Consider the following 22105-nt stretch of genomic DNA (forward strand, 5'->3'; position numbering starts at 1 on the left):
GAGGTGACAGCCGAACAAAGATCTGCCCCCATCTCATTGCTTGGAGAAGCGACTGACCCTCAGGGAGTTGGAGGAGCGAAGAGTTTGAGTAGGAAGTTATTTCCAAAGAGAGAGTTGGAGGTATTGCGGTCCCAGGCCCCAGTGGCCTTATGGACAATGCACAGGGTATTGAACTTGGTCCTTTCATCCACTGGGAGCCAATGGAGAGATTTCAGGACTGAAGAGATACAATCCCTAGGCTTGAGGCCAAGGACAAGTCTTGCAGTCCTGTTCTGGATGAGTTGTAGAGGACAGAGAGTAGAGGAAGGCAGATGTAAAAAGAGTTTGTTGCAGTAGTCCAGCCTAAAGAGAACTAGAGCTCTGGAGACAGTGAGCTTCTGGGTGAAAGTGAGAAAAGGAGGTGCAGCTGGTAGTGTGACTTCTTAGAGACGTCAGAGATGTGAGGAGAGAAGGAGAGTGTGGAGTCAAAGATGACCCCAATGTTCTTAGCCTCACAGGTGGGAGCAGGATGATGGTCAAGGGAGGCCGTCCAGAGAGTGACAGGAAACGAAGGTGCAGGTGTGCCGATGAGGAGGCTCTCAGTCTTACTGACATTAAGGCAGAGATCATTGGTGGCACACCACTACTGGATTGCAGACAGACAATCCCAGATGAGAGAGGGAGAAAAGGTGGCAGAGGGGAGCCTGAAAGCGAGCTGAGTGTCATCCGCATAGCACTGAAAGTTGGAGCAGAGAGCAGCAATGCAGTGGGCGAGAGGTGCCAGGTATTGGTTGAACAGCCAGGGAGCAAGGCTAGAGCACTGGGGAACACCACAGGTAGAGTGAGATAGAGGAGAGGGAGGACCCAAGTGGGACCTGGCAGGGTCAGTTCGAGAGGAAAGAGGTCAGCCAGAGCCTGATCCGTGATACTCAGGTTATCACAGAGCTGGTTGAGCAGGAGGGCATGGTTGACTGTGTCAAAGGCGGAAGAGAGCAAGTAAGATAAGGACAGAGGGGTCATTAGCATCAAGGTTAGAGAGCAGGTCTTCACGGATTTTCAGGAGAGCAGTTTCCGTGCTTCTGGCTGCTCTGAAGCCAGACTGATGGTCATGGAGACAACCAACAGATTCACTGTGAAGATTAAGCTGGGAGATAGCCAGCGTTTCCAAGAGTTTGCCCAGGAAAGGAGTGATGGAGATTGGGTAACTGCAACAAAGTCTTCAATGGCGCACTGGTAGATCACAGGGTTTGGATAGCAGCTGGATGTGGGTTACAACCTGCCTTAGCTGCGCTTAGCACCCACTTGTCTGTTGCGATTCCCTTCCATGTCTGGGTGAATGGTGTTATTTTATTCCTGCAGGAGTTACATGACCTAAACCGGACAGTCACTGTTTTGTTCAATTGGTCCCTCTTCTTGTGGTTCTGCCTCTTCCTCTGCCTCAACTTCGCTGTTGAGATCTGTTTGCCAAAATGTGGGATCCTTGCTGACCTCTTGTAATGCTGTGACAACATCCTCTAAAATATGATAGTAATTATAGAGAGGAAATGTATGCAGAGCCTTGTCCGTGAAACATTCGCTGGCCGAGGAGCCACACAGCGATTGTACAATTTGGCTGAAAGTTCACCTAGTGTTTTAAAGTCGTCATGTTTTTAACTTTTTCCAGCGCAGCATAAACAGCCTTCCTGATAACTGAAGAATCCTCCAGAGGATTGTCTAGAATGGCAGCTGGTGTTTCGGGATGAAAGCTGGTGCCTCCTAGCCAGGCAGGTCTAACAACAACAACTGCTGCCTTTGCCACCCGATGCCCTGCAATCTCTGCTGTATCCATTAGGGCATTATCAGAGTCCTGGCTCCCCTGCCCTTGGACATGGTATCAAGCAAGTCTTTGATGATGTCTTTATTGTACCAGGCTTTAAAGCTATGGCATTAGCCCTCGTATCCTGAAAGTAGTGGAGGTTGCTATGTTAAAGACTAAATCATACTTGTTTTGCTTTCTTTTTCAGGTGGGTGCTCTGAAGAAGAGAGTGGAACTGCGCCCCTCTTTCCGACAGCTGTAATGATTAGTGAATCTGATGTAAAGTGGCCTTGGATTTACCCAGGATTTTTGGGAGCGGGTTTATATTTCTTTTCCATTCGCTTATTAACTGACCTAGTGTAAACTAGCTTTAGCGGCAAAGTGGGTATTTGCTTCATTAAAGACTTGAGTACTGCAATAAGCATCTGTTTTATGCTCCTCTTGTGTGTCTCCAATGTAGCCCTCTGCGTCTTAGTCCCAAGTCTAGATACAGCTTTTATCAGGAGGGCTGTGTCCCACATTGGTCTGGGGGTGAATTGATTAAAAGAGGCTCTACATCCTTGTGACGAATTGGATTCTGCTCTGCAGGCGTGGTATTGTAGTAGTGGTGAAATGGCCCGCTCTGCTTTCACACTTGTACAAACCAAAACACAACATCATAAAGATAAAACAAGGAGACTTAAGAGATGTAACTTCTTTGCATTTGAAGTAACGTGGGTCCAGGAAAAGCTATGCTCTTAAGAGGTGTGAAGATGAACCAGTAGTTACCCAAGCAACACAGTATCACAGTTCAAAATCAAGGGAATGTTCTACAAAAATATAAACACTTTAAACACACCATCTGCACGTAGAAGGAATAGAGAATACTGTACAAAATCCCACCCAAAAGGAAGAACAGAGAAGATGCAACAGAATGGAGAAAGAAGCACCCTGCGCGTAGTTCCAGGAAAGGTAAAGTACTAACAACAAAAAGGATATCTTGGTAGAAAACAGGAGCGATCATGATCTAACCAGTCTCTGGGGTCCAATTGGACTGAGAGGGCAGTTCAGAGTCAACAGTACCTGCATTCAGTTCTTGGGGAGCTGACGCAGTCAAACCAGGGATCGAACGTAGATGCAAGCCTATCAAGCACTGTTTGGGCACGTAGGATCGCAGAGGCCACGGCAGCAAGCAGGCGTTGAGTAGGGGTGAATGCGGGTGCTCTATCCGGTAGAATGGTGGCTCTTCAAGGATGCAGGTTGGTGCCGTCCCAGGAACGCTTTGCAGTTGGCCAGGCCGAGTCAGGCTTTAGCCACTGGGAGGGGTTGAAGTGCAACGCTCCAGCATTACAGGTCAGCGGGTGACGGTCGTCGAAGTGGTGATCTAGGGTGCATCGATGTGCGATCAATGAAGCAGCATTTCAAGGGCTAGCTGGATCGAGCCGTGGCTGTAACCCCTGGTTAGAGTCAGCATGTGACTATCCAGTGATTTGGTTCAGGTCGCAGCGTTGAGCAGTCGCTTCGGGCCTACCAGGTGACGAGATTTGGCTGGTACATGATGCAGTGTCCAGCTTGTCAAGGTACAAGTAATGTTCGGTGTGGTGGAGGAGCTCAGCAATCAACGCCTACGACTTCCCTCTTCTTCTAGGTGCGGTGAACAAAGAGCAACTGGTTTGGTGCAGTGAACAGGGAGATTTGGCTTGTCTGGTCCTCCAGTTCCCGTTAGGCCCTTTTAGGGGGCCCCGAGAATAGGATGGTTTTGTTCAGGGTCTGCTCTCCCTACTCAGAAGATTCCGGTGCAAAGTGGTAGATATTGCTCCACAGCAGAGGTTACACCCGATGTGCCCTGGGTGTCAGAAAAACATTTGTTTGGGGCAAGAAACAGCGCGTTACAGTTAGAATATAGGCTGTTCTGGGATTAAACTACGTTTCCCAGCATGTCTAGGGAATTCAGTAGTCCGGGTTTTTCGCGCGATGCAGCAGCTGGTAATTAAGGAAGGAATAAATCTCCAACCACCCGTGACTCGGTGCAGATAATTAATGATTATGTGCACGGGCGGCAGGTTGGAGAGTTGGTGAACCAGGTTATTGTCTCGGACGCCGAAGGACTGTTGGGCGTCAGCACGAATTCCAGATCAAGATAAGCATGCATTCCGGGCCGCCGTGGTGATTTACAAGCGGCTTGGACGTGTTTTGGAAGCAACGATCTTCAGGGCTCGGGTGTCCTCGTGAGGCGCCCGGGCCATCAGCTAAGTGCATTTTCCATGGTGTTCTGTTTAATGGTTACGCAACTCTTGAAGTCATTAGTTATGTGTGCGTGTAAGGAAACACACGACCACGTTGATACATAGCGGGCCGAATTACTTATCTCAGATCGCTCAAGTGTCTCCTTTAAACTCAGGAATTTATGTACAAACATATGACATAAGGACATTGTGTTTGGTTGTTGCATGTAGTTTTCTGTGCACCATTTGTTCGTTCTTTCATTGTGCTAATTGGGGCCATGAGTACAATGTGCTTCATTCCAATGTATGTTACATGCTTTATGTGCTAAGTCCGTGTTGCGCAAAGTGTTCCTTTATGTTGTGTTCATTACGTTTGATTTTCTAAACTCACTTATGTGTGTTCAAAAGTCAGGTTAGGTGTTCTTGCTTGGAAAGATAATATGAATATGAATATACAGTGTTAAGGACAGGTCAGGTCAGGTGCAGGATTTATTATAGTGTTGTATGTTGTGTTTCCCCTCTTTCCCTTTGTCATTCCACCCCCTTTCCCTAACTCCTTCTTCCCCCCATTGGCTGCCACGTGGCTCCTTGTGTGACTAGTTCAAGCGCCCGTGCTAACCAAGGTGGGAGGGTCGAATCTATTCGGCTTCTGTGGTTCGGGAGAGAGGGTCGAGACCCTTATCCCTTTGCTTGCATTGACACTGGGAGCGGTAGGGGACAGATCTTGCTTTGGTCTTGGATTATTCCTTCTTCACCTCAGGCTGAGAGCTTTGGAGAGTACAACTCTCCCAAAGGAAGTCCAGTGAGATCTTCAGAACAAATCTGCAGATTCAAAGGGTGAGAGGAACTGAGCAAATATGCTGAAGGAGTAGACTATCCCTCTTTTAAGGTCAACAGTCCTCAGATGATTGCACTCTAACTAGCCTGCCTTAGTGGTACAATCCCTGCTTCAGAACAGAGTGTACTTTGCCCTGTTGATGTCACACCTAAAGTGCTTTGCTTCAGAGGAAGTGGAGGGGAGAGGGATAGCGAGAATCAATTTGGTGGAAGCCTTCACCAATTGACCAGAGCCCTCCTGCCCATCATAATCCTGCCCCTTCTCTTCCTACTGAGAACAAAGGCCTTTAGAGATTCAGCACACTGGTGTGAGGCTACTCCTTTTGAATGGGTGCGCTCCCTTGATACCTGGCCCAGGACAGCTGCCTGTTGTGCGACTGTCTCAGGTGGAGGGCGCTACCTGCCCTCACAAAGAGGATACATGGCCCTCTAGGTTCTCGTCCTGCCATTTGACCGGCTACACCAGGCTGACCAGAACACACGTCAGCTTCCATAGTGGAGTTGACTCACAGGAGCGGACATGTGCAATATCAATTGGAATATGCCGATTGTGATCAGAAGTAGCACCATGCACTATGCCTAAACGTAGGCATAGCTTTCATTTATAGTTTACCCTGCCATCCGCATGGGCGACTTATGCTTTCTTGTACCCAAAACTATGATGAATATATCATAAATACCACCTTTGTGCAGCAGGGACTTGGCTGTCTCTGCGGCCATCAAGTGGGCATCTTGTGACCTTCGAACTTGCTCCATGCCACGTGTCGAGCGGATACCACGGATCAGGCTATTGATGCGGCAGGGCATAAGTGCACTATGCTTTTGGCATGGAGTCGACAGGAAAGGGGGAATCTGTTTGACAGATTACTCCTTCTTGAGACAGAATTACACTCTTCTATTTGTTCATAAAAATCAAAAAAGCCAGCGCTTTGAACCCTTGCCAGATGGCAATTTCTCACAATCGTCAAGTGGGTCCATCGGATAAAACAAAGGATCACCTAAATCCTCTTTACCTAGAGGTGGTTCACCTCCCTGTTCTCATTCCTGCCAGTCCTCCTGTTGGTCGTTAGAATGGACAAAGTCTTTCCAGGGACCTTTACTGGAACTTTGCACATAGTGGAGACAAAGTCGCCACTTCCCAAAGTGGGCTTAGGAGGCATGGAAAGGGTCTACCCATGACAGCCAGAATCATGCTCTTCCTCATGTGAGACAATACATTGCTCTTCTCATTCTTCCTGGGATGGCTTTGAGTGGGCCCTTTTGAGTTGGGTATCGACTGCGAGAGTGTCCTTATGGTACCCTCCTGTCAAGGCTGCTCGGGGTCAGAACCATACCCTCCCCTCTGTACCTGGATTTTGAAAAACTCTTTGGCGGTGATTGGTCTAGAGTGCTTGAGGTTTCGGCCTGCATAGCGTATGCCACACAACATTTAATGTTACGCCATTTAAGGGATTCAGGTTTAAATGTGCTGCATACTAAACACATCTCATTGTCGTCCTATGGAAAACAATGATTACGGACGTCTCAGCCTCCTTCCAATGGAACTTATAGTTACAGCCCAGACAGAATTTAAATGGAGTGTCCTCCACTTAGAACAATGGACCTGAGGGAGCCTGCAATTTAGGTGTTAGGTGATGGATGTGAAGGAATTCTCAGTGTCTGAAAACGTCAAGCCCCCCACTCTCCCTGCTGTATGCTAGGTGGCGGTTGACTACCAGTAGGGTTGGGCCTGGTCAATCGTCGTCAATTTCAGGTGAAGTTGTATGACGACTGAAGTCCTATGACATGGTTTAAGGCTTATATGCCTCGAAGCGTATGAACTCATTAAAAAGTGAGGTTTCACTTCGATGTGAGATTGTATATGTTTACAGTTGATTCTGAGTCTTTGTTGTTAGAGCAAAGAGAGATAAAGGGATAAAGTGTGTGTGTGTGTGTGTGCGTGTGAGAGAGAGTGTGATTGTGTGAGAGAGAAAGATTGAGTTCGAGAGATAGATTTGTGGGAGGGGGTGCAGGCATTCTGGGTCCCACGGGGTTATTGCCACACAAAAGGTTAAACAGCATTTTTGCCCTTTTTTGTTTAAATTAACTCACATAATGCAGAAGGTTTGTGAATGGGTTTTATTCTGGCAATGGGAGTTAAAGTGATACAGCGTTGCTTTACTTTACTTTACTTGAGATTTGTATTGCGCAGGCCATAGACCCGTAGGCTTGAGGGTGAAACAGAGACACAACACAAAAGAAAACAGAAAAAGGCAGTCGTTAAGGGGTATGATTCTTAGAAGGGAGTGATGAGATTAGGCAAACAGATATGTTTTTAATTTTCTTTTGAAGAGATCTGTGGACTTTATGCCCCTGAGATCCATTGGAAGGTCATTCCAGGCTTTGGGGGGCAGCAAGATGAAAGGCAGCCTTTAGGGTTTGCATGGCCCTGCATCTGGGAATATTCAGTTGCTCCTTGTTGTTGGATCTCAATACTCTTCTTTGCGTTTTTTCAGTTAGAAGCTCCCAGAGATAGGCCGGCATAAGAGCCATTCTACATTTTTCCGTGATTGTAAGCAATCGAAATCGACTACCGAGACCAGCCACCACACGGACTGTCCCGTTCTGGACAACCTGAAGTCTATTGCAGTCCTTTTTATTAACGGCAACAAGAAGACTGCCACAGTAGTCCAATTTGGCCCCTACAATGGCTCTCACAATGGTTGCAGCATTGGCTTTAGAAACAAAAGGGCACAGATGCGAGAGGAGCTTGATATAATAGGAAGATGAAGATAGCAAGCTCCCCACATGGGCATTCATGCTTAGATGTTGATCGAAGATAACTCCCATGGTCTTCACCTTCTTCTGCACATGAATTTTAAAGTCGGCGATGTAAACATTTTCATAGGCCGCACCAGCTTCTTAATCATATTAGGAGTTCGGACCATAATTAGCTCGGTCTTATGCCTATTAAAGGCCAGATTATTATGCGCCATCCACCTTTCAATGATAGCATAAATCCTGTTGGGGAGTGCTTCGTCGGTGTCATGAGTCCCAGATATGGGTATGACACATTGCTTGTCATCCACATAGTTCGTGAACATCACCCTCTCTTGGACCAAAAGATCGAAAAACGAAGCAGTGAAAATATTGTACAAACAGGGATTATGCCCCCTGCGGGACTCCATAATTCAATATCATAGGAGGAGCTACTGCCTCCTCGAAGAAGACTCTTTCTCGGTTCTTAAGAAAGGATGATGTCCACTGGGCCGCTGATGGTGAGAAACTGGCAACTTCCATTAACCGGGTGACCAAGATGGAGTGGTCAACCAGGTCAAAGGCCGCCTACAGGTCCAGGAGCATGAGCAAGGAGGCCTCATTCCCATCCATCCGGTCCAGGAGCCTAGATTTTAGTTCAAGGAGCCTAGATTTTAGTTCAAGGCTGTTTACCTCTTGCATGTACGACTTTTCCCCTTGGACGGTAGCACTAATAACGTGGAGGATTCTTTTGAAAAATACCCATAAAATATTATAAAAGAGCAGATTTTCTACCAATTCAAATCCCATTACACATTAATAGTATTCTTATTTTTTTTAAAATAACACGCTTTATGACTTCTGTAGCATAACATTAATGTTTAATTGCCAGCTGATTTCGTAATGGTTATTTTATTACATCTTAACATTACTATGGAGCGCCACTTTCTTTTATGGCTATGTGCGCATTTCCAATAAATAAACATAACAAATGGGGACAGTACTAACACACAGCAAACATTTGCTTTCATCCCCACGCTCTTGCAGAACCTCCATTTAATCTACTGTTTGCTGCTTGCAGAAGGATTTCAGGTCTTACAATCGCCCTCACCTGATACGGTTTCCCATTTGGACAACATGTATTAATCAACTTCCACCTAGCGCAGATGGGGTAATTACGATTTCCCTTTCTACGGAATGTTTTTGTAATCCATCTGCACGGCTAATACTCCAAAAATAAAGGCGAGACAGAAAGCCACCGCCCTCACCGAACAGTAACACAAGGTCATTCTTCACTGAAAGAGCCAACAGTCTGGGAAAACCCAGCACCTCCACTGCTGCAGCCTCTCTGGGAATCCGGCCAAGGACCCTGCGCCATCCAACTTCTGAAAGTTTGGTGAAACATAGTGATCCTTTTTATCCTTGATAGAGATATTGGTGCCTATGCCTACCTCAGTGCCCTGCATTGGGTCAGGTTAGTACCATGTACATGTTGACCCTCCTGATAGCAGGCCACAGCAAAAGAAAGGCATACGGGGTGGCAGTGATGTGATTGTGCACATCTCCAGATAATTTCATGTGTAACTGAGCATTTGTTAAAACTCCTTTATTCTCCAAAAGTTGAGATGCACCGGTTAGGTAACCAAGAGGGCGTGTTGTCTACCACATACCAGGGTTCGGCAGAGAGGGTAGTGCCCAGGATCAGGGACAGGCCAATCCCAAGTTGCAAGCCATTGTCAAAGCCCAAAAATCAATCCCCATTCCAGCCAACACACCCGACCCGCCCCCCCTTCACCAGATAGAAGTTGGAAGGCAAGGCCAAACCCGTATAAAAGACCAGAACTCAGTCAGTTGGTTTGGGAGCTTGGAGAAGAAAGTTCTAGCAGACAGGTGGAATGACTTGGAAAGTGTTACAAGAGTTGGTCAATAAGGTTTGGAGGGGAGGTTGGAGACGAGAGTGGGTGTCCGGTTGAATGACTTGGAAAGTGTTACAAGAGTCGGTCAATGTTTGCAGGGGAGGTTGGAGATGAGAAGGAGGGGGGCAGATGGTTGGAGGAATTAAGGAAGAGGCTGGGGTACATCGAGAAAATCAAGAGGAGGTGGTAGAATATCAGAAGGTGTTTGGAGAAAGCAAGGCAGAGGTTGGCGAACATCAGGAGGTGATTGGAGAAAGTGGGCAGGAGATGAGAAGACTTCAGGAAACGGGGGAGGAGGACATTCTGATATATCAAGGCAGGAGAGGGTGTCTCTCGCCCAGGGCAGGTACTAGAGGCAGTAGGAGAAACAACCTGGTGGAGTGATGAGGAGGGTGATCAGTGGAGGTGTAAAGAGGCCATGGGTGGGGGGGCGGACATCAAGATCCCAAGTGAGGAAGGCAATCAGCCCCTGCCAAGATACCTTAGGAAGAAGAGCACAGTAAAAGTGCTGCCGCCCCAGCTAGGCCCTCTGGAGAGACCAGCAAGACTTTGCATGGTGATGAACACATATAGGGTTCAGGACCCCTGTAACCCCAGAAAAGATAGTTGGGAAGAAGGGTGTGGGAAACACTAAAGCCCAGAACTGAGACTGAAAGAAACACTGTTTATGAATCCCTAGTAATCCACAACTAACCCAGACTGAAATGAGAGGTGGGAATTTACCAATTTACCAAGACCGATTTTAAAACTTTAATTGTTCCTTACCCCTTTTTATTCTGAAATACCTAGTTGCGTTAGGAAATTAGGTTCCGTTATACCACTTCGAGCCCAGCCTCTTTGTGCTCCCCACTCGACTATGTGACAGTGAGTAGATATTAGGAAAATGAAGGGATATGTCTATGTCCATGGAAAACTATACATCTTTTAGTTTGGGATAAACTAAAAAAGTGTTCTAGGTTGTGCTCTAGTGTCACCTAGAAGCCAAAACTATTGCATTAGAGTACAGATAGGGAGAATTGGCATATGCAGAGGGACACAAAGCGTGTAGGTGTTGTTGGTCATTTGCTCACCCATTGACTGCCCATGGACATGCTAATCCCCATGACCATTCTCACCCAGTTCCTGCCAATCCCCGCCCAAAACAGTTTCATGGGAACTCTTTGAGCTGGCTTTAATCAAGCCTTACCATCACACTTTGCACTCAAAGTGTCTGCCAGTGTTTTTTCAAAGCAGTCTTATGAGACTTAATGGCTTAATTGGATCATTAAGCACGCCAATGATGTAATAATGTCTAAACCAGGACTGCCTTCAGCCACTCAATGTATAAGCACTATGCATGTCCTTCACTGAAGTCATGTAAAAAAACAGAATTCCTAAAGCCAATAGTTTTGGCTTGTGTATAAGTATTAAGCATTTCCAATGCACTGTTATTGGATTCCCAGGTGCTCACACCATTTTGTACCTGCTACCATCAATGACCTGTTAACAAGAGCCTTTCCCATGCCTACCAAACTGCTGGCTTTGGCAATGCACGTTTGTCTTGCAAGCAATGGTGATATGTTAATTTACAAATGGCAAATATTCTTTTTTTAAAATAAAATCACAGGGTCATTTGTAATTGAGAGAGACCAGAGTGCAGCATTTTTAATATGTATATCTTCCATTGCTCAGGGTTATTGTGTTTAGGATGTATTGGCTAAAGGATCTGCTTTCAATGTGTCACCTTCTCCTCTCCGAGGGATAACATCATTTTCAATATTGACATACATTTAGCTCGGCCATGAAACATGGGTAGCGGCATTGCTTAGAGTGGGGTGAAAAGAAATCGAGGAGGGGCGGTAACGAGGGTGTGCGGGCTAAATGATGGGCTTAGCCCGAAGTGTGCTGTGCATGTCAGTGCAAGGTGTGGAACCCAAACGTTTTCAAAAATGTTAATACTCACCAGCACCAATCTGCACACATTAACAACTAACACAATAGAAAGTCTTATGCTATTTTGAAACATTGCAAAACAAACAACTTCGAGGACGAATCTGAAGACAGAAAAATATATGAGTTAGTGCCCAAATCTATATCTTTTGTATTGTTGCACTCCCGTCACTTGGATCTCCAGAGCATGAAGAAGTGGATCTAGCTGAAAGAATATGCATTGAAATGACCATCATTAGTGTGTCCCACACAGCATGCAGTTTTATGCAGCCTCGGCTGCATAAATGTGCATGCTGTGGGGGACAATGACACACTAATGGTGGTCATTAAATGTAATCACCCACCACTACTACCCCAACTGCTAGAAAATATCCTTTTTTGCGTTTCCCGTGCTGGGGAATCGAACCCAAGCACTGCCAGTAACCAGCCAGTGTAACATCGGACTGTGCGATTCGGTAGATGCTGGATTTCCTTTGTTTCATTCAGCCCATAATGAAAAAAAAATGAAATCAGAAGTAATCCAGCACCTATCAAATAGCACAGCACTGTGCTATTTGGTAGCTGTTGGACTGCTACTGTTTTATTCAATAGACCTCTTACCACATACAACCCTAACAGGCTTTATGTGGCAGTCAGTCTACTGAATGAAACAAAAGCAGTCCAGCACCTATCAAATAGCACAGTTAGATGTGACACTGGTTTGTCACCGGCAGGCCTTGGGTTCGAATCCCGGTAGTGAAGCGGGATATCTAAAAAGTGAAAAAAATCAAACGTGGATTTCATTGCCTTTGGGGTGGTGGGAGCAAAGGGAACTTTTTGGGAGACTGCTGAGGCTGAGCCCCTGCTAGCTGGGCCCACTTAAAGCCCTGGGTAGCGGAGATATCAAAATTAGATGGAATCACTGTTAAGGTCAGAATGGACTCATGAATTTGTGTTTCCAATCAACTGATAATAAAACATATTTAAGCCATAAGCACCTGTTCCATAGGCTGGACCAGGTGGTAACAGCCGTGGCCCGGGTTAATAGGCCCGAACGTAACAAGGGCCTTTAACTAGGGTCCCAGTGCCGTTACTACCTGATACTGCCAGTGGAATGGGTGCATATGGCTATTAGCACTCCGGGGTTGCAATCGGGAAACCAGAGGTGCTAAGAGCAAAGTATTTTGTTTCAATGAACGGTACTCCTTGTGGTGTCCCGTTCATTGAAACAACATACTTACCCAAGATAGCTGCCATGGATCAGTTAGGCGGGGCTCCATATGGAGCCCCTTTTCCAATTCCCTGGCTGTCAGCAGGGTCACGGAGCAGCAGCAGTGGCGGCTGCTGCTGAAGTACCCAGGTAAGTGGGGCTCAGTGTCGGAGGGACGGGAAATTGGAAGGCAAGGGTACGATGGCCGGGTGGGGGAAAGCAGCCGGAAGGTTGCTCGGAATGCGGGCTTGGATCATGGGATTCAGACCGTGATCCAAGCTTTGTGACTGGTTGCTTCCCCCGCCCTGGGGGCATTCCAATAAAAGAACAGTGTTAACGCAAGTTTGTAAAGTAGCACTTGATAAAGCTAAATAGAATGACTGCTGCTCTGCACTTGTGAATTAATGAGCATTCAATGGATAGAGGGTCCTGCTCTTTCTTTATTGCTATGGTTTGTCAGCCTTGGCTGTGGCTGTGCCTGCACCAAAATTACACATTTCCCAAAACGATACTCAGCAACATGGACACCTGTAATCCTGTCTGGCTCCTCAACCCAACTGGAAAGCCTCATTTCCTGCACGTTACCTGAATCCAAAGTGCTAAATTGAAATGTAGCAACTCTACTCTCCAACTCTACTAACCTGGGATGGTATCTGACATGGGCTAGCTTTACTTTGCAAGTTTGAACCCCTTCCCTTCATCTTCCCAAGATCTAATAATAGAGTACCATAAAAATGCAGCTTTTATTACAGCATTTAGAAGTGGGGAATCCTGCATGCAGCGCTATACGGAAATCTGAAAGGATTCTTCTACATTGACTGGCGAGTCATCACCGATTCCCCGGTGATGATCTATGCCCCCATGGCCAGGGGCCGTCAACCGCTACCTGATCCTGATCCTGACCCTAGGGGCGGATTCCAGGGATTCATCACAACACTTGTGGGTAGAATCATTTACTCTCTTCCATGTCGCACACATGTCGAGCACGCTATCTAGGCAATACTTCAGATGTCCCTTTAGTCCTGCAGTGCCCACATGCTTCCTTCAATCATTCTAGATCATTTGTTTCTCCATAACCATTGTGCTCTTCTGCCAAGGCACCTTTTCTAGAAAGCAATAGGCGCCTTGTATTAAGCCTTACTGTCCAATTGGCAGGTGGGCAAATCCCTGTAGTGAGCACTCTTTTTACTTGATGATAAACTTGTGCAAATCATCACTTCCCCTTATGCCGGCCTCTTCGTTTAATGGCAGTTAGATTACACAGAAGCCCTACCACCAGATTTCCTAAAATGAACAAATTAGGAACCTCACACCCAGTTTTCCTCAGGAATTTCACAGCATTCTCTTATGCATTTTATACTAGCTCATCATGACCACTCAGAGGTGTCTGTAGGTTTTGGGTCTTTTGCCTATTGTGAATTGCAAAGCAATATCTACCAAACAAAGTCTGCCTAGCAAACCTTTCTAAACCAATTGGAGTTCTGGAAAATGGTTCTTATTAAAATAGCACTACCATACTGCAGAAAAATCAAAGAGGTGGCAGAACCAGGAGGTCATCAATATTCTGCTCTCCACTCTAAAGTGGTGTCCACTGTGCCATCTTCTCTCCTCTCTTCTCCTCTCGCGTCAAGGGAGCACCTCAATAGTGGTTGTTTGTGTTCTACAAGTAATCTGAATAATAAACAAAACCCCCAAATCCATCCTAACAGAATGCTCCTTCACCCGCCCTCGCCATAAAGAACTCACAGTCCACCCAGCACAGCAACCTAGCAGGTTTGCTACCCCGTGATCCTTATAGTTATGGCACAGATGAAAATGTGCAACACTTCGTTCTCACATGGCGAGAGTAGGACAACCTAATGTCAAGATGCATTAAACCCCACCTACGGACGGTCTCTCAGACAACGGGATTGCAGCTATGTCCCTTCTTCTGGGGGATTTTCAAGGCAATATCGCCAAGTCTGAGGCAGGTTTTATCTACGCAGAGTGGCACCAAAGATCAGCATGGAGTCCAACAGAGATAGGCTTCTAGGTTGACCTACGGGGCTGCGAGTAAGGATGTCTCTGTGCAGTAGCAATAACGGGGGCTCCCTTGGGTCATACCCATGCACCTTATATGAGCAGCTCCATCTGGTTCGTGTGTAGGGGGGGTCAAGGGTGTAACGTGATTTGGAAGATACATTTCTGTATTAAGTTTTAAATTATATTGGGTATTTCATAAAGCACTGTGCGAAATCAGGGCCAAGCTGTTGGCAAATCAAATTCTGTATTTTAACAACACTGGGTTCTGTAAACTACTTTTTGTTGTTCCTTCTATTTACATGATACATGCTTTATACATTTTTTCTTTTTTTTAACGCAACTGTTATCCCTGTAATGCATATGGAATGTGGATTATTATTTTAAACCTTGCTGTCACGAAAGACTAAATCTACCAAAACTGAATAAAAATCTAAATTTATGGCACAGTTGGCCTCCTCTAAATTTGACTAAAGGGGGGGGGGGTGCCCAAATACACCGAAATCACATTGGGCTACCAATTGAATCAAACTCAAATGACTATCAGCTAGTGTGCAAGTTAAATATTAAAAACAACAGGTGATAAAATGTGAAGCTTACCCAAGCAATGGCTGCACATGTGTAACTCTTGCCTATCAAAAATGATTATACCAATGTGTAGTTTCTGATAATTAACTTGTATTTCATTTCGATTTCATCTATCAAAGAACTATTTTATGAAATTACAATATTCTCTCACAACAGTAACATCCTAACACATACCAACTAAGTATGTCACACAATGTCTATGTAATTATTGTGCAAAAACAATTTGACCCAAAAGACAAAAAGAATTACTGTTGCAGTACATAAATATTCACAAAGGCAAAAAACATTACCCTACTAAACATGAATGACACAAAACTTAGAAAATGAAAGTCTCAAATCAATGGTGTGTTTGAGAACTATTAAAAGCGACTGCACAAGGCATATAGCCCAATATGTTCAAATCCCCTATTTGAATGCAGGATTTGATTTTCATCAAGGGAATCCCAAGGCTAGTGATGTCCAGAGATTCTTTCTTGTTTCATTTATGGGAGAAACTGTTGTTGTCATTCCAGAATAACTCTAGGGCAAGAAAAAGGAAATATACATTAATGAGCTCCAAATATCTTAATCACAGATTCAAATGTAACATGGGTAGGAAATTTAAAATGGTTCCAACTAACCTCAATGTTTTTGAGGAATTTGTATGTAGTCAAAATGTAACAAGTATTATAAACCAGTCCCTTCAAAAGTGCAGACCTGACTGCGGTTAAATGCACTAAGTGTAGAAGTGTTTATAAATTAGGATCACTCAAAAGGTGTTACTTGTGAGGGGACAGCAATGCAAGGCGGACAACTGTTTGAGCTAAAGAGAAACACTCTACCGCAGGATGTCTGGCCCTAACACTAAACACCACACATACAAAGAAAATACATGGCAATTCAAATGAACAACATTCAGAGTTTCTTGATAACTTTTCAATAACCTGGGTGGATTCCATTCCCCAAGATTCAAAGTTAATTCTGTTCCAATGTTCAACCAAAGAAACAAATAAGGAAATACTTGCATGCAAGGTATTCCCAAATCAGTTCTTGATGTTTCAATGTCAAACTAAACATTTTCAAACCGAAGTTCCAACAATAGCAAATCTTTTCTCCTAGGTGAAATATGGACTTTCCACTTCCTCAGAACACCAATGGTAATCCCAGCCACAATGCTTTGTCACCACTTCTAGTAATCCAGGAAGGCTTGCCACAGTTCACAATAAATGCAACTTCTATCACTGTTAGTTAAACATAGTTCTTGGTAAACAATATGTCATTAGTTATAAGATTAGGATTCACAATAGGTATATTTGTCAGGATGACTTCACAGTGCCGCTGCTTCTACTTCAACCACTTCGCTTCTACTCAGGATTACCATGAGAACAGCCTCCTTTGCCTCATGGTACTCCACTTTGTTTAGACTACTGAAATGTTGCATCTACTGACAACCAGATACATAACCATAGCTTCAGTGCATTGGACTACTACCACAGATTCAGTAATTTTTGATTCAAGACAGATTTTGACAAGATTCACTTTAAACTACTTCAACACCTTCAAGTAGGCAAGGGCACTCTTCCTCTGAATCTCTCTCTTAAAAGGAGGCAGCCTCTTTGCCTTTCTTGTCTGTCTGCCACAGTAACAACCTAATTGTGCCTGTATGACCCACATCTCCCTTTCTTTCACAGTCTTTGGCAATATACATTGTGTTAACTTCAGATAATCTTTACAAGCAGCAAGCTTCCCTTCCCTAACTTTGCCTTCACCTCTCTGCCAGCTGTTAGCCCAAGTAATTAACCAGAGGTCTTGGTACCATTCCCTTGGCTTCAGGTAATGCTTGCATACTTGTACCTTAGGCCAGGGTGAACTGTTACTGGGTTCACAGTAATAGATTGCTTTTTGGCTTTGAGAAAGGCTGCTTTCAATCTTAGTATGGGGAGACTCTTGGCTTGGGCAATGCTTGCTCTTTTCTTCAATTGCAGATACAATGTTTAACTTCTTCTATAAGAAATGAATAACCGCGTGAAAAAAGGGATAGAGTTCAGTCTTCCTTTGGAATGCACAATTAGGCATACACAACCACTTTATGTAGTTTTGAAATGTTAAAGGTTTAACAATGGTCTTAACAAAGTTAAATGTTCAGCAATGGCATTTTCAATATTTACTCATCATAATGAGAGACGCAACCAATTCTTCATAAGGTTTACAGTCTTTTAAGGGTTTAACAATGATCTTTGGCTGTGTTTGCTTGTCACGCGAGTAAATGATAATTACCCGACACACGTGAGTGCTACTGTTCCATTATTCCCCTAGTAAAGCTTCACACTTTAGCTTGCTTTCGACTTTACGCAAGTGAATAGGAAATTTGATACTGTTGCTGGCAGTGCTCCGCAAGGAATCAGAATGCCAGGTTTCACTCACCGGCTTCTGTAATCCTTGTTCTGTGCATGACTTCCACGACCTCTACCACAACTTCTATTGCTTCTGGCTTCACAGGGACACACACCCTTCCTCGTTGAAGGTGTCTCCGGACCGGACACTCGTTTAAGGAGCCCCTCTTGCTCCTGAGACCCACGGCTCGACAACAGCTCCTCGCCTCTGTCTCCAACACGTTCCCTGCACGGCAAATACGGCAATTAGGCTCGCATGGGGAAAGACAGCCTCTCTGCACGCCTTCAGCTGCGTAGCCTCTACACTTCAGAGTTTGGGGGAACAGGACACTCTCAGAACAAGCAGGCGAAATCTGCTGTATCCACATTTCGGAATCCCTTTGGTTCTCCCACTTCTGCATGGTTTGCCAGATCCATGCCTTTTTATTTCCGCCTCTGCTACTACAGCACGCACCCCAGTCACAGTTCTAGCTCCTTCTCATTGTCTGCACCTAAGGGGGCCTGTTATGCCTCCCAGGTTCCTTCAGGTGTGGGCTGTTAGGCTTAAATGCCTGACTACTACTACTTCATGCCTCTTCAGTCCTCTTCCCAATACTTATAGGATTATGGGACTTGCAGTCCCAAACAAGAAAGTTAGTTCTTTTAAATAAGCTCTGATTTTTAAGGGTAGATTTAGTCCTCTTAAAGTTATTTAAGGTAAATAATTAGAACTTGTAGTTACAGAGGAAGACAGTATATTTAAGGTAATACTTCTGGATTCCTTTCCATTTATTTATTTATTTATTTATTTATTTATTTGAGCATTTGTTAGGCGCCTATACAACATGTTTCCAGGTGCCACAAGGCAAACGTGGGGAGGGAGCAAATGGAGTAAATGACAGTGTCAAAAACTGTAAATATACGATTGTGGTCCTACTAAACCTTGTGACATGCGATTGTGCACGTACAGTGAAGAGCAGTGCAGGAATGGGAGGGGAGGAGCAGAGTATGGCCATGTGCTGGTAGAAGCCCGGGAAGTGCCAAGGGGGCAAAGACAGGAGGCCACTGGCTAAGTGCTAAGGCCGAGGAATCCAAATGGTGGGATGCACCGCCGCTAGGCAGTGAGCCCGCAAGGGCAGTCCTGAAGGGGGGAGGGTGCTGGTGTTGACTAGGTAGAGGGTTCTGGTATCCTGCGAGGTTCATGAAGCACCAGGCCGCCAGTTTCATTGGCAGTGGGACGATTAGCAGGGAAGGGAAAGAGGGAAAGAGGTAGAGAAAAGCAGAGTTTTGATAATGTGCCAGAATTTAAGGAGGTTCGGCTCAAGTCTGAGAAGGGCAGGGTGGCTGTTCCAAAGAGTGGCCTCAGCCAAACAGAGAGTCCTGCCTCCCACTCTCTGTTTGGAGAAGCGTTGGCGTTAGAGGAGCAGAGGGCTCTAGCAGGGAAGTATTTAGGGAAAGTTGGAGATAACGTGGTCCCAGGCCCCGGAAAGCCTTGTGGATGATGCAGGGGGTCTTGGATTTGATCCTTGCGCCCAGCGGGAGCCAGTGGAGAGATTTTAGGGCAGGAAAGATACGTTCCCTGGGCTTGAGGCAAAGGATAAGTCTGGCAGCCCTATTCTGGATTAGCTGAAGGGGACGTAGGAGCAAAGGGGGAGGATAAGGAAGAGGTTGCCGTAGTACATCCTACAGAGGACCAGAGCTCTGGACACATTGAGCTTCTGGGGGAAAGGGAGAATGCCTCTTAGAGGGTGAAGCTGGAAGTTGGCCTTCCTGGTAAGGTCCAAGATGTGAGGGGTGAAGGAGAGAGAGGAGTTGAAGATGGCCCTGTGGTTTTTGGCCTCACAGGATGGTGAGGGTAGAGGGCCCAAGGAGGGTGGCACGAGTGTAGGAGGGAAACAGGGCACAGGTGTCCCAATAAGTAGGATCTCGACTTACTGACATTAAGACAGAGATCGTTAGCCGCACACCATGCCTCGATGGCGGTCAGACAATCAGGGATGGGAGAGAAGGAGGAGGTAGTAGAGGGAAGTTTGAAGGAACGCTGTGTGTCATCAGCATAACACTGGAAATGAGGAGAGAAGGATGCTTTAGGTGAGCCAGAGGGGCAAGATCTACATATTGAAGAGCCACAGCGATAGGATAGAACCCTGGGGGATGCTGCAGGTAGAGAGTGAGGTGGTGGAAGAAAAAGGGCCCAGTTGCAGCTGGGAAGGGTGGTTAGTGAGGAAAGGTCAGCCAGCCCAGTGCCCGGTCCGTGATGCCAATGGTATCAAAGAGCCGTTTTATGAGGATAGAATGGTTGACCATGTCAAAGGCGGAGGAGAGATGGAGGAGAATGAGAACAGATGGTGAGTTAGAGTAGAGATTTGCGAGCATGTCTTCATGGAGCAGTTTCCATACATCTGGATGCCCGGAATCCAGATTGATGGTGATGGAGGCAACCAACAAGTTCAGTATGAAGGATCAGTTGGGAATAGGGCCAACTTCTCCAAGAGTCTACCCAGGAAGGGGGGTGGTGGAGATAGGGCGATAGCTAGCCGGGCAGAAGGGGTCAGCAAACAGCTTTTTTAGGACAGGGTACACAAGATAGTGCTTGAGGGATAGAGGGGAAAGAGCCAGTGCCGAAGGAGTGGTTACAGAAGTTGGCAATAGCCGAGGCGAGAGAGATGTTGCCCTTAATGGTTCTAGATGAGCAAGGGAGCACCTGTTAGGATGAGACCTTCATAGAGCGGAAAGCTTTAGAGACCTCTTCAGGTGCTATGGGCAGGAAGGATGAAAGTGGGAGTGGGGTTGTACTGTGGATTTCATCCATTAGTAACTCTGGCTACGCATACCCATGGTCAATTGCTGGATGGAATGTTATCTATTAATCAACTAGTATGGTCTGATCATTGTCCTCTACATTTTGAAGTTAATCTCAAACTGAAATAATACCCAGCCAATCAAATCATCAGGAAATTACAAGTCGACTATGGAGATCAGTAACCGCTACATAAACTGGGCACATTGTTCATAAACCTTTGCATAATCTAAAATTGCTCAATCTCAATCTTGCATCAAGTTCTGATCAGATTTCACCACAAAACTTGGCACATTTTACCACAACAAAACGAACCAACCCGTGGGTTTTTGCAGATTTTGAATTCTGTCTGCAGTTAAAGAATGTAAGACCACGGTACAGATCCATCAAGGCATCTACTTTGCCACATTAAGAAACTATAAAATACTGACTCAACTAGCAACATGTAACTCTTACTCAAATAGAAGAGACTCTGTGGCAAAGCCCACTAAAGAGACTTTCAAAGTGTTAAATTACCTGTGAAAGCCAATTACCGTTGACTTTTTTTTCCAGCTTCTCCTTTTTTGTGACTCCCTTCATTGCTATATTGCAAAAAAAGATGCAAACAAAGCTACCTTCTTAAATGTCTTTACTTCATCCAGGATGATTAGAGAGATTACGCCTCTATCAAAAGTCTTTCTTCCATCAGTGGTATATATTGGTCAGGACCAGCAAAGGGACTGGTTCATTGTGTGATCTCTGCCCAGGTACATACAATGAAGACCAGCAGAATAATCCTTACTGCTTGATCTTAGGTTTTAAAATTGTCCTCCTCACAAGGTGTGGTACCCACCAAACTAAGGGTAGAGATGAAAAACCCCCTACTAAAAACGTGTCTTGGGACAAAAATGTAATGGCAAATTTGTGACCAATTTCCCAGCTACCCTACTTGTGGAAGCTCATTGAAAAGGAGGTTGCTACCCAAATGCTACCTCCCAAATCGGACCCAAATTTCCCCATCACATTTTTTACCTATTGCTACCTTACTTGAAAGATAGGTAGCCACCGATATTCAAGTGTTTTCAGGAAAGGTATTCCTTGCATCAACTACACTTCCACCATTAAAGCCACCTCTAACAGGAACCAGCCTTTATACAAATTAGTCAAGCACTGCACCAAGCCTACACCTGCCCCAGAGGTGCCGGCTTCACGGGAGAAATGCAAAGGAATAGGGCTGGGCAATATGTTGAGTTTTAGAGACCTATCGATATATTTTCAAAATCTATATAGGATGAGACCATATTGTTCACATTAAGATATCACAAAGAAATGCACTCCAACGTGCAGAGGTCGTACTCAGCATTCCCAAATATAATGCTCCATACTTCAAAATTTGTGTCAAAAGTCTTTGAAGTTTTATTCTTAAGTCATCTTAAAAGCCCTGGCAAGTAGAGGGCACAGAAAGAACACACACGGAACCCGTTTCACGCCCTACTGGGGCATTATTGCATATACTACGTGTTTGTTTATTTTTTTTACATTTTGTTATTTACAACACTGTGTGTATTCTCAAAAGATAAATCCTATATATGCACTTTATTTTGATCAATGTCTTATATTGATAAGTAACACCTGATTAATAAAGGTGTTTGTGACATCTCACATGTAGTTGGCGGCTTACAACTGAGCATTTAACTCACACTGAGATATATATTGTATAGCACCATTAGCCCAAAAATATACAGATGACACTTGGTCCATATTGTCCAAGCCTACAAAGGAA

General features: G+C 45.1%; 1 protein-coding gene across 9 annotated transcripts in view; it reads right to left on the reverse strand.

The window, feature by feature from the left end:
* NEXMIF (neurite extension and migration factor) overlaps nucleotides 1-22105 on the reverse strand; it is a 1570947-nt gene that overhangs the window by 1188455 nt on the left and 360387 nt on the right. Inside the window, exon 1 of one of the 9 annotated variants that reach the window (XM_069612579.1) lies at nucleotides 17596-17767. The exons of the other annotated variants lie outside the window; for them this stretch is intronic. The gene's annotated coding sequence lies outside the window, so the exon portion shown is untranslated. Of the gene's footprint in view, nucleotides 1-17595; nucleotides 17768-22105 lie in introns of those variants that run through there. 9 annotated transcript variants of the gene reach the window in all.

Source organism: Ambystoma mexicanum, chromosome 5p (genome assembly GCF_040938575.1).
Source record: "Ambystoma mexicanum isolate Mex_15411 chromosome 5p, UKY_AmexF1_1, whole genome shotgun sequence".
Taxonomy (NCBI): Eukaryota; Metazoa; Chordata; class Amphibia; order Caudata; family Ambystomatidae; genus Ambystoma; species Ambystoma mexicanum.